We start from the raw sequence: 12,460 nt of genomic DNA, 5'->3' as shown, positions 1-12,460 counted from the left end.
TTTTTCCCATTATTCCTTGTTTGGTTGAGTAAAAAGCAGTTCACACCTATTATCAGTCAGAAGGTGTAATGAACTCTTTTTTTTCCAGAACTTTCTCACAGCTGCAGTTTCAGGATTAATGCCGCCCAATTGTTTAGCCGAACAGGAAAATGAATTTCCCACCGTCGTGACGTTGTCTTGTCATGGGAGCCAGTCAGGAACACACAGGTCTAAATATGAAGACAACAGTTTTTATCTCTGTTTAGACGGAAGGGATACTCTAGTAGCCTGTGAACTGCCTGGAAGACTCAAATAGCTGTTTTCTTTAAAGAGAGGGATTAAGTAGATAAGCAAATAGTCACAGAGCCTGTAATTTAAAAAAGTCCTTCTAAATTTTTTGGGAAGTGAAAGGGGAATTCTGAACATAAATCAGAGATATCCTTGATCTCGCAGGCGTATAGGTGAGACGGTAACAGAAAGCCTGTTTATAACTAGACGCTAAGGACCTTAATCACAGAAAACAAAACATTTACTTCCTCTGAAATGTGTACGTGCTCCTGGGAAAAGCAGCACAGTATGTTCTCCATGTTTGTGCAGGTTCTTTTTTGATTGCTGTACATTTTGCCAAAAGAAACAATTGAACTCAGTTACAGTTTTCAGCAAAACTTTACATACAATAATGTTTTTCTTTGCAAAAACCATGATGCTGTGGACAACAGCGTGGGTTAGAAAAAGTTCTCTGACAGACAAATCACAGCTTTTCCATCCTGCATGATGGTGTTTGAATCTTCTTTTGTTATTATTTAGTTATTTCTTCAGTATGTTACATTATGCTAACCTGCTGTCTTTGTTTGTACTGAAAATGTTAATGTAAGGGTGCATGACTCACTACTACAGACCAAACCTAAAGTAACCTTAACCTGAACCTGAAGTATATTCTCTATATTTATAGATGAATGACATAACTTCATGCAAAAAATCTTTATGCAACACATCAGCAGAAATATTGTAATTCTGTGTGCTTAGCTATATTTGCATGAGACACATCAGAGACTGTGGTGTGCCGTTATTTTCAGCTACCAAGGATAAGCAAGCTGCTGCAAGATATTGTAGATATTTCTCATGAAAAACACACAGGGCTGAATTTTTTTTCTTTTTTAATAGCTTTTTACTGTTTAAGGTGCTGCTGTTTAACACAGCTGCTCTCAAATTGTGGGGAGTTCCCACTGATTAAGCACTGATAAACAGGAGAAAAAAATATATGATGTGAAACCAAGCCACATTTTTGTAGGGGAATAAAAATAATTATGTTTTTATTTCATCCTCCAATTTTTTTTTCCATGGCAGAAACCAATAAACAAAAAGAAGAAGGAAAGAAACAAAGACCCCCGAGAACTTTAGTGTCATTGTTATACGTAAATGAGAGGTGTGTGAATTTGTTCTTACTGCCACATCCTCCTCCAAAGTGCTGAGCTAAACTCCTCAGGTGCTTCATTGTCCCACACGCTAGCGGGTTTCCTTACTCTTTGTGTGGCACTGTGTCACGAGCTTCCACAGTGTTCTCATGCAGACATCACACAGCGACACACAGAGGAACGCTAATCCTCACCCTTCCTTCTCTCTTACACAAACTACAATTATGTGATTATGTTCACAAACAAGCAGCTCACACACTCACACACACGTTATTGGTTCCTTGCCACTGTGTTGTCCAAACTTTGAGGACTTTTGGAGACATTAAATCTTACAATAATAATCCCGGGGCACATCAAAGTTCCGTGTAAACAGCTATTTTCAAGAAAATATTTTCCTTATGAAGATATACAGTGGGAAAAGGAGTAAAAAGAACACAGTGAGTAAATTTGTCTCTACAGAGTTAGAAACAGGGGAAGAAATAGTCCTTGATGAGAGGAGTACAAAGTCCCTTGGTCCTCCAAAGTGACCTTGCACTGGTTAAATCTATATTAGTAACCCCAGCTCACAAACTTGACATGGAGCAATTTCATTCCCATGACTGGGCTGCAGATATTTACCCACAATCCCACAGGATCATGGAGCTCGTTTGTGCCAACAGCACGGTACAACTTTGCCCTCTGTCATCACATCCCTCTTATCAAAGTTACATCACAAGAGAGCAGATTTGACAGTGAGTGGAAGGCAGGTGCTGACAGAAAAGATGGCATGATGCAGACTGAAGGAAAACATTCAAAATAATGCAGCTGGTGTGTTATTTATGGTTTTCATTTATCCAAAAAAAGAAGGGGGAAACACAGTATTTTCCTTATCAACATTTAATCATCGAATACCACCATTTTCCATGACAGCAGATGACTGAATCTACTTTAAGTCAAATGCCACATATATTTCATAGCTTTGGGTGTATATAGCTATTGCTATGGAAATCATTCCCCTTAAAGGCATTGCTTTTGCCTATTTGATTCGAATGTTATAAGCAAATTTTAATGCCCAAGACACCTACTGCACTGCATATTGCATTCATAGACTGTAAATAAAAGATGTAGTAGTCACTGTGAGGTCAGCTGACAATCTGATCTTGAAGCCTCGAGCTGAGTATTCTGTATATATAACATCTGGTTTTACAGTAAAAGTATATCTTTAAAACCAGATGTTAAAAAAACATGAATGAATACCTTGCTTTATCGTTATTTATGACCATAAGGACCATAAAGTGAACATCCTGTTTTAGTCAGTCACACTTTCAATGAAGGACTTAACCATAAAACCTACAGTAAAGTGTTTTCAGAGGTTACGGATGAAGCATAGACTTCTATACAAATGGACTTTTTTTAAACAAGAGAGTCGCCCCTGGGTGGACACTAGAAAAATGGAGGCTGAAGTTTAATTAGTTAAATTTGTCACACCATGAAACTACATCCATCTTTTGGATACAGTTTTATACAATGAACGCTCTCATTATTAGTTGGTATAGATAAAAAGTACTGGTGTTGCTAGGGGGCGCTGTCGCTGATGAACTAATAATCATCCTTTTTTCATTCTTTTTCATTTTAGCAATACTAATAATTAAAAGGCTTTTTTAAAACCTCCGTTTTTAAAACTGCAGTATACGATTTTAAAAGGAAAGCTATTGCACTCTGACCAGATTTGTCCTTAACTTACAGTAATGAACCACACCCTGACTTTCAGGCAGAGAGCTTTCACTGGCGACTCATGCTATACCTTTTTCGCTCCATTTCCTTTCTCCATTTAATGTCTCAGAAATGTGAGCACGAGAGAGGTTGGGCTGTGTAACTCCATAAAAAGAAGAGTGGGAATGCCAAAACTGAACCCAAATGGGCTGTGAGTGGGAAAAGGTGACACACCTAACCGTGATGTTAGGTGGTGGCTGTTCTCCTCCAGGAAGTGACTCAATGGTGCAGATTTTTGGTGCCGTTCAGTGACATCATTGTGTCAAATCTGGCATCAATAAATGGGGTTTTGTGTGGCACATGTAAGTGACTTCAAGGCTCTTTTGTTTTACAATAATCAAGAGATATTAATGGCACGTTGTCACTGCTCTTTTTGGAAATTTTTAAGGACCAAAACAGGCCTTCTACTACATCTGTAACATATTCATATATTTCACTAGTTTTGTGTTTCATTTTACAATTGTTTAAACCACCTTTGGGAATTTCACAGGCCTGGACCTCTGACACATGGCATGGCCAGTGTTGTGTGGGAGTGACATGCTCCTGGCTAAAGCTGGAATATTAAGGGAGAAAACAGAGAATGGAAGACTTAAAGACAGAACGAGAAGGAGAGACAGGGAAAGAAAAAAAGGTGAAATACATTTTAAGTGAGGGGGAGAAACCCAGTAAGAAATATGGAAGAAGTGAAGAAGTTTGGGGGAGAAGTGGAATTTCACTCCCTTGGGAAATTCTAATAAGCGAAAGGCCACACAGTTCCCAAACTCACTTAAACACAGCATGTTTTTTCCCTCTGGCTGCACTAATATTGCGAAGTTAACATTTTAAGTAACATATAATCCCCTTGAGAAGCCTTTGCATCCTCTGAACACAGCCTCTGATATTACTTTTTCCATTATTCTACATGCTTTTCACTCATTATTGCAGAGACTTCACACAATGTAAACAGTGGAGGCCTTTCCCATAAAGGTAGCATAGTGTGGTATGCAGAGTTCCCTGCGGTAATTATCAGATATTTAGGGAACAAAGGAACTGTATTTTCTGCCTGAGCACATTCAGAGGTGTGTCATACCATGTCTTCAGCCACAACAAGATAAATGCACTGCTGAAGGAAAGAAATCTGCACTGTGGTAGCGGTATCACCATTTTTCTGTAGAATCTGTAAAATGCAAACTGTGTTCAACCAAGAAATTAGTCCCCGTTTTGTCACCTCAGCAGCAGCTGTGAGCGCTGTCTTTACTTAAGCCTTCGCGGTCCCATGTATCAACATCAACATTTATTGAAGACAGAGAATAAAACATTAAATGTGCTTCTTATAGTCAGGCATATTATTGACTCACGTCCCTGAGCTATTCACTCGGCAGACTTTGTGACTCGATCATCAAGTGAACTTCCTGTGTTGCTCCCAACAGACTCGCTATGTGTAGGGCATTATGGCACTGACTGCACCTGCATAATTAAAGCAACAGTTACATAAGGTCCATCTGGATGTATAGTGATTAGCCAAAACATTTACACAAGTGACAGATGAAGTGTATAATATTGTTCACCTTGTCCCAGTGCAAGGTTCTGTGAGAATCCACAGGTTTCTGCATTTACTTCAAAGTCACATAACACGTAAAATCTCATATTAAATATGGTTGTAAGCACAGCTGCTGCACTTTCATGTAGCAGCAGCCTCCTGTAGCTGATCACCAAAACCTGCCTCATCACCAAAAACTGTTCAGGATCACAACAAAGGCACCCAAGTAACCCAAACATCCCATATTAAAATCCCACAGCATGCAGAGGAGGTCCCATAAGCAAGTCTTACCGCTTGGCAGCCTTCCGGAAATATCTCTGGTCACTTAGTGTAGGGTAGTTTCCTTTATAATTTCACCTGGATATAAAACCTACATAACAGAGCCATCAGATATATCGATTAAAAATTTTAAAAATGTTTGCTGACTTGCACTATATTCAGTTTTTCTACCACCATTTTTAGTGATTTATAATTCTGCAGATTTCAAATCAGCATACTTTGATGTCATTTCTCTCTGGTACAATGCCTTTTGTTCCCTGTCCATGCTCTGAAACATCCATCTGTCTTCTGCATATCTAATTCAGGGTCACAGTGGGGCTGGAGCCATTCCATAGGGTGGGGTACACCCTATACATTTTTCCGGTCGATGGGCTAACACAGAGAGACAGACAACGTTTCGCACTCACATTCACACCTAGAGCCAATTTAGAATCCCCTGTTAACCTAACCCCACTAACTGTATTTGGAGTAATGGAGTTTGTAGGGTTTTTCTGCTGGAATATCTGGAAAGGATCCACAAAGGTACTCCGTAGTGAGCTATTAATGTTTATTCAACATTATTTTGTTGCTTTAACTTCCTGTCATTACAATAACACCAGATTTCTGTTGTATTTAGGAAATTATAGTACTAATAAACAATGTTTACCAATGCAACCACGTGAAAGCCTTTTATGAATCAGATGAAAGCAATCATTATACTTATTCATCTATTTATTGTCAAACCTACAGGGAGTCATTGGAAACGGGTAAAAAAGAACAGTCGAAAAACCCCTGGTATACAGAATACACGTGATGTTTTACATAAAAAAACACAGTTGTGAGCTAACTGGTTACTTGCTAAAATGTTTTAAGTATAAAGGTAAGAAATTAGATTTGTTTCTGAAAATCTTCTGCTTATGTCTATATCGATCGGTAAAGTTAGAAATGATTTTTTTTTAAATTTAAAAAAGAGCTATTCCATTTAAAAAAAACTTTGAATTTGATGTTCTTAACTAAACAGCCCATTCATTCCTAGGTTCCTGAGTTTCAAAAGAGATGATGGGTAAAGGAAAACAAACAAGATTCAATCAAGATTCACTGTGAAGCAAAGGCAGCAGGCTAAAAAAAATCAGAGTCAAAGCAGCAGGGCCAAAATGGAGCTGGAGCAACAAACACTGGTACAACTTTGTCTTTGGGAATTTAATTCAACCCCCATTGTAAACAAAAGGAGGAAGTGGCGCTGTGTGACTGGTTTGCAAGGACTTCCTGTTTGTGACTGTGTGTCCAAAAACAGAACCGGGGTCTGGACCTCCCACGACTCTTCATTCTGGGCCAGAGAACCACTGACCCACTGCGTCTGGCTGTCCGCACATTGTGCTTACGTAGCCAGGGTGCCACCACAATACTGGGAAGCAGCTGCAGATGACATAAAAGTGACAAACTGTTAATGCCATTCAACAGCTACCATTAGTGTAATTAGCTTAACGGGCAGTAGCAGAGGAAATGGCCCAAATGGTGTTTTAACTTACTGGGTCAGAAGATTTGATAGGTTGATATCCCTAATAGGTATCAGAAGCATTGAGTTTCCTTATTGTATATTGTTGAACATGTAGACCGTTCGGCATGGTTGTAAAACTAAAACTGCTGACTGTTCTACCTGGGATACTAGAGTCACTGTTAGAACACATCTAAGGAACATAACAAGAAAGCTAAAGAGCAACAAATCATTTATGTACCAGAACAAATCACCTTTCTGTTTTACCAGCTGTAAGATCCCTGTTAGGGTGGTATAGATCCATGTTTACTCTACTTGGCTCTATCACAGAGCGCTGTGAATAATTACAAGTGAAATTTTTCTTACTCACCCTTGCATCTTGGATGAAAAGTGGGATAGTCCTCTTGTCCTCCTACATTCTCTTGTTTTTACTAGAAAGTTTAATATTTATGTATTTGCAATCAGTCTTGCAGGACAAAGAGTAGAGCATATTCATATTATGCTCTCTGAATCTGTTTGACCCCCAAAGTTTAGTTAGTTGGACCATTCTGTCAGTTATACACCTTCATCTGCAAGTCTAAATCTACTTGGGTTCACATCACATAAGTTTTATTATCACACACTGAGTGTAATCGGCCCTTCACACTCGCCATTCTAACCTCTCACATGTGCCACTGATGAAAACAGGGGTGTACAATCATTTTGACTTTTTTTTAGCATACATACATATAAACACAGAAAATACAGTTTCGTTGTTTCCTGTTTTGGCTTTGTGGATGGAGGTTTTGTCTGAGTAGAGATAACTATCATTCAGGAGATTATTCCAGTAGGCGCTGGTATCCTCTGCACTGGTACAAATGGTTCCGTTCAGTTCAATTCAATTTTATTTATTCAACAACAACAGTTGTGATTTGGTGCTTTATATTGTAAGGTAGACAGTACATTCAGAGTTGTGGTGATGCCACTGTTTGCACATAATATGGGTGATGTGGCGATCATAATGGTGCTGCAAGGATCCCTGTGCATGTCTCATAATTTGTTTGTGAAAACACAGACGTGCATCCTTGGTCAGGACTTCAAGCTGACTTCAAAGCGTAATAACAGGAATGACTACTCAGCCATCGTGTCTCCAGCTCTGAGATGCATGCAACATAGTAAAACCACTCCTTTAAGTGGAGCTTATACTCCATTGCAGGCAACTGCATGAGTAGCTGTTTGATTGCTTAAGCACAATCTCATCTCACATCCTCCCTCGTTTACCATATTTTTACATGAACAATTGGCTAAACAATGAAAACACTGTAAGGTTTGTGGGCACTGTGTAGTAGTCATACTAGTCAAATAAACTAGACTTTAGGGGTCAACCGTACTGAGAGCACTGGTACAGAGAGCATAGTGTAAGTATGCTCTAAGTGGTCCAGAGAATTAGGCAAGGGAGCAGAAGTCTAATTTAGCACAGGTGGTTTGGCTTAGTTTATTACTCCATCTCCTTTATCTGCAGTAGCAAGCTGGAACACAGGCCCTAAAGAAAGACAGCAGGAAATGAGCAGGAACTGGGTGTAGTTGCTCAACCAATCCGGTACTGAGGACATTTAAGCTAAGCTCAAGAAAGCCTGAGTACTTAGGAGAGTACACAATTTGCATTTAAATTAGGCTTAGGGTTAAAGAATATCACATTTCACCTGTGTATACTCTATCCTCTGAGGGAAAACCATGGTTCCCTATTATTAACCTACACTGTAGGTCATTTTTAAATGATGCATCATTTACAAGGTAAACATAGGTGGTTAAATTCCAAGATGCCATTATTGTTTCTAATTCTACATGAAATTGCCGCAGTTTTCCAAAGATTAAGACATTTTCCAAACTACCCCAACAATACTCTTGGTACTAGACCCTCAGCTTCCTTTAACCTTGCTACTGCAGGAAAGCAGGAGCCAAAGACTCGGGTCTGCATTTCCTCACATTGGGCGACATAATCTACAATTCAGCATTAAAGTCAGTAACCGCCCCCCCACCTCCCTGATAAGAACAATACAGCAACACCAGGATACATTAATCCATTTTTGAAACACTAAGGAAATAATACGACTGCAATACAATGGCTTATTTTCCTTCCCTCAGGTATGCTTTTTGGACACAGCACTTGTAGGATTTGTCTGTCCTGGATGTGAAGTGTATTGGTATTAAACGTACCCTCCTGAACATGCCAGCACTGTTTAGTGGGAAAGAGGAAATAAAAACAAAAGAGCTGATCGAGCTTTTGCAGACAATTCTTCTCCCACAATGTGATTTTCTTTGAAATGAGAGCTCGAAGGAAGAGAATGCATAAACTGTATCATCATTTCACACAGCACAGCCTCTGGGAAAAAGAATGACTTCATAATTAATGTGTGATAGTGTCAAACAAGTGTAAAGTTAATAGTTTACATTTCCTGTGACCAACAAAGAAGAAAAATTAATGGATCAGTGATAACCTACAAGCACATGGTGTGACACATATTTAAAAGAAATCACATTATACCACTTAAACAATCAGTTTCAGTGTATCTATATCTTAATTATAAATAAAGTGTTGGATGGCATACACATTTCTTCTATTCTTCTTCTATACAATTTTATTTGTTGTGTTGAATCCTGACTAGATTCTTAACTGCTTAACTAAGTTTTACAGGCCCTAACGCACTGATCGACTCAGGAATCTGATAGCGGTTTTAGGCCCCCCGACTGCAACTACATTTAATTATAAACCATCAATTAACATAGCTATTTCCGTGCACAAAACATAAAATTATGCTAAAATTATTCAGAAATAACCTAATAAAAGTTTTTTATTTGCTCAATTCAAACATTAGTCCAACAACATGCAGTTAAAAAGCATAAACATGAGCCGGAAGAGGAGGGTGCACAGAAAAATACTGTACACCACAATGTTAATGTCTTTCCTAAGCCTCTGGCAGACCTTTGGCTCAACTGGACAAAAGCGGTCTTGACCAGCTAATGAGATCCCCTCAGGGGTATGTGAGGGTACGAGGGTCACTTCTTTCCCCATCCATAAAGCTTGATAAAGGCCTGTCAGTGTGTACACTGTAAACAAGTCTGTTACTTATTAGAAAATGATTGTTTACAGTAATTCTCTGGCAAAAAACATGCTTCAGCTAAAAATGACTGCTCAGATCCTTTGGGGCACTCAAGTCACCAACAATCAGATTCAACAGTTAGCGAAGGAATAAATTGTTATGTCCCACCCTCAGTCGCAGAGGAGAGGAGAGAAAAAGAGGAAATAACAATCGCAGAAAGTAGCTGGCACTCGGGGGGCCAAGCCGATCTATTGACGGCTCAGGGGTTTAAAGCAGCTCAGTTTTCAGGTGTCAGTAGGAAAACTGTTGAGTAAGTTCAATATGAAGTACATAAACAATAAAGTCATTTTACTGAAAGCGTGAAAGATTAAAAAGCAAAGATGAAAAGTTTTGCACTTGTTTGCACTTTGCAACATATTTCTGCTTCAGTCACTTGTAAGTAACATGACAGAGCAAACATTTGGTGGTATAAAATAATCACAGCACTTTTCTTTATGTGTTCCAATGTTTCAGCAAGCTAACATGCACAAAACATGAAATGAACTACGTGGTGGTGACTTGCATAAGCATGCCTGGACTCGTCCCTTCACACACACCACATCTGCCGCTCCAAGCTGCCCCGCGCCCACCCACGCGCCTCTCAAACAGAAGACCTTTTTTTGCAAAGCAATATTAACGTCATATATTCTTGGCATGAACCTCATGCTTGTGTACAGTCAATTGAACAAGTTTGGATTATGTCACCGCCAGCTGTCAGGAGTTAATTAGTCATGGCACCAAAGATATGCAATCTTCCTGTTCATATACATAAAGCTGTTTTCTGTGTTAAAGTATTTCTTAACAAGTCTAGAGCCAGCAGCTCTGTGAGACTGGTAATTTGAGATAAATCCCCACCATCATCAAGCTCACATGCTCACAGTGATAATGTCAGCGTGCTGTTAGCTATCTTTTAGCAGTTTAGCAGCGTGCTAGCTAAAAGTATGGTTCTTTTTTGTGTCAGTTTAAAATCAAGCACACTGTGTGATACAGTTACTTTTAACTGTGAAAGGGTAAGGGTGCCATTTGTCACTTAGAACAACCAGTCAAACACAAAAAGCTAACAAATGACCTACATGGCTACGTCTACACTAGCCCGGATAAATTTGACATTTGTACACGTCTGAAAATGATGCTCTGCGTTCACACTATCATTTTAATTCGTTTTCACATTAAAAACGTCCGAAAATGCTTATGTTCCAGTACTGCGCATGTGTGAAACGCAAAGCGATTCGACCTGCCTCATTTCTGTCTGCCGTTTATTTACTTTCCAGCTCTTTGAAACGTCACAGCAAAATGTTGAGGAAAGGCACCAAGTTTTTTAAATTGACTAACAATGAAGTGGAGTTGTTGCTGTGAGTAACACAAAAGCACAAAGTTGCAAAAGCGAGTGAGAATGAAAGAATTTGAAGAAAAGCTATATGAAGCATGTACAAACAGATATTAATCTTTAATGGGGCTGTCAAAATTGAGAGCAGACAAAACAACTGCTGTGTTATGCCCTCCGCTATCTTAGTTTAATAGGCTCCGGGTTTGCTAGCCACACTGCGACCCGAAAACGGCGTTTTCAAAACATTCCGTTTTCCTTGATCGAAAACACAGTCTCAGTGTGGACGGAACGCCAAAACGGAGAGAAAAAGATGCGTTTTCAAAGGAAAATCTATTAGACATGGCCTCTGACTATAGGAAATGTTTTGGTTTGGTTTGTAATCTTTTTGCAGTCGGTATTGAACTTACAACAAAAAAAAGACATTCTGGCCAAAGGAAAGGAAAAGTGAGAGGATCACCAATTCTGGTGGAGTCACAATTTTCAAAACTGTCAACTTGTGTTGTGTGGTGCCACAGGAAAAAGCAATGTGAATAAATCTTACAAGCTTGGCACCAGAACATATCATTTGGAGAGGCAACCAACTCTGACAGCGGGCATTTAGTTCAACTTAGTTTAGTGTTTAAAAAGAAAGGAAATTTATGCCCCTTACATGCCCTCATGCACTCTTGCACACTGTGCACTCAGAAAGACCCAATTTACACCAAAACTGTTCCGCAAGAGGCAATTAATATAACTGTATAATGGGCCACTTGTTTGAAAATTAATAATCTACTTTAAAACATACCTCAGTACCACAATACAGGTAGAGTACACTGTTAAAACTGTTGTCATGGTTTTTGTGCCATTCTGTCTAACGTGTTTCTTTCCGTTAAAGGAAAGTGAAGGTGCCTGGCAGCAATATGTGTGCCTCATATATAACTCAAAGATGATTGGATTCAGCTTGAATACCACACCCTACAGAAGGAGCCAAGGTGGCTACCATTAAGGGAGAGGATGATTCACATCTCCACTTTCCAAAGAGCCACGCCTGTGCTAATGTGTAACTTCTGCAATGTGTTTTGTGTTCAAGGTTAAAGGTGTGACCAGGGCTGAGCTGCAATTTATTTTGAACAGTTCTTTCTTGTTTATGCTAGACAGGACATTTTTATTATTAGTCTTATTGTTTTGGTTTGTTTCTTTTGGTCAGGTTATCTCAGTTTGGATCCATAGACACACTTGTTTGTTTGTTGCTTTGGCATTGGCTCACTATATTTGTGAAACTTGCTCTAGTGGCTACTTGGGACTTCGAGGAAGATGGATGCTCTTCATGTTGTGTTTCCATCCCCTAAACAGGGGATAACAAAACATGGAGAAATGTAGCCACAGTTTTAAAAGTGCAGAATTACATCTTGGATTGCTAAGTGTAAAAGGCAAGAGCAGCAGTTGGGATCACCAACTGTGAGCGCACAATTTTCTCAGCACTCAGCAGTCAACTTCGGCCGACATGTTTCAAAGTCAATGTCTTCCTCAGTCAACCTTGTTACTGCAAGTGCTACAAAAACACTAAAGCCTCAATTACCCAGATCTAGAATTGGGTTAGAAACTGCCTGGCACCAA

The sequence above is a fragment of the Aulonocara stuartgranti genome (genome assembly GCF_965226115.1).
Source record: "Aulonocara stuartgranti genome assembly, chromosome: 12".
NCBI classification, from domain to species: domain Eukaryota; kingdom Metazoa; phylum Chordata; class Actinopteri; order Cichliformes; family Cichlidae; genus Aulonocara; species Aulonocara stuartgranti.
This window is presented reverse-complemented; position numbering follows the sequence as displayed.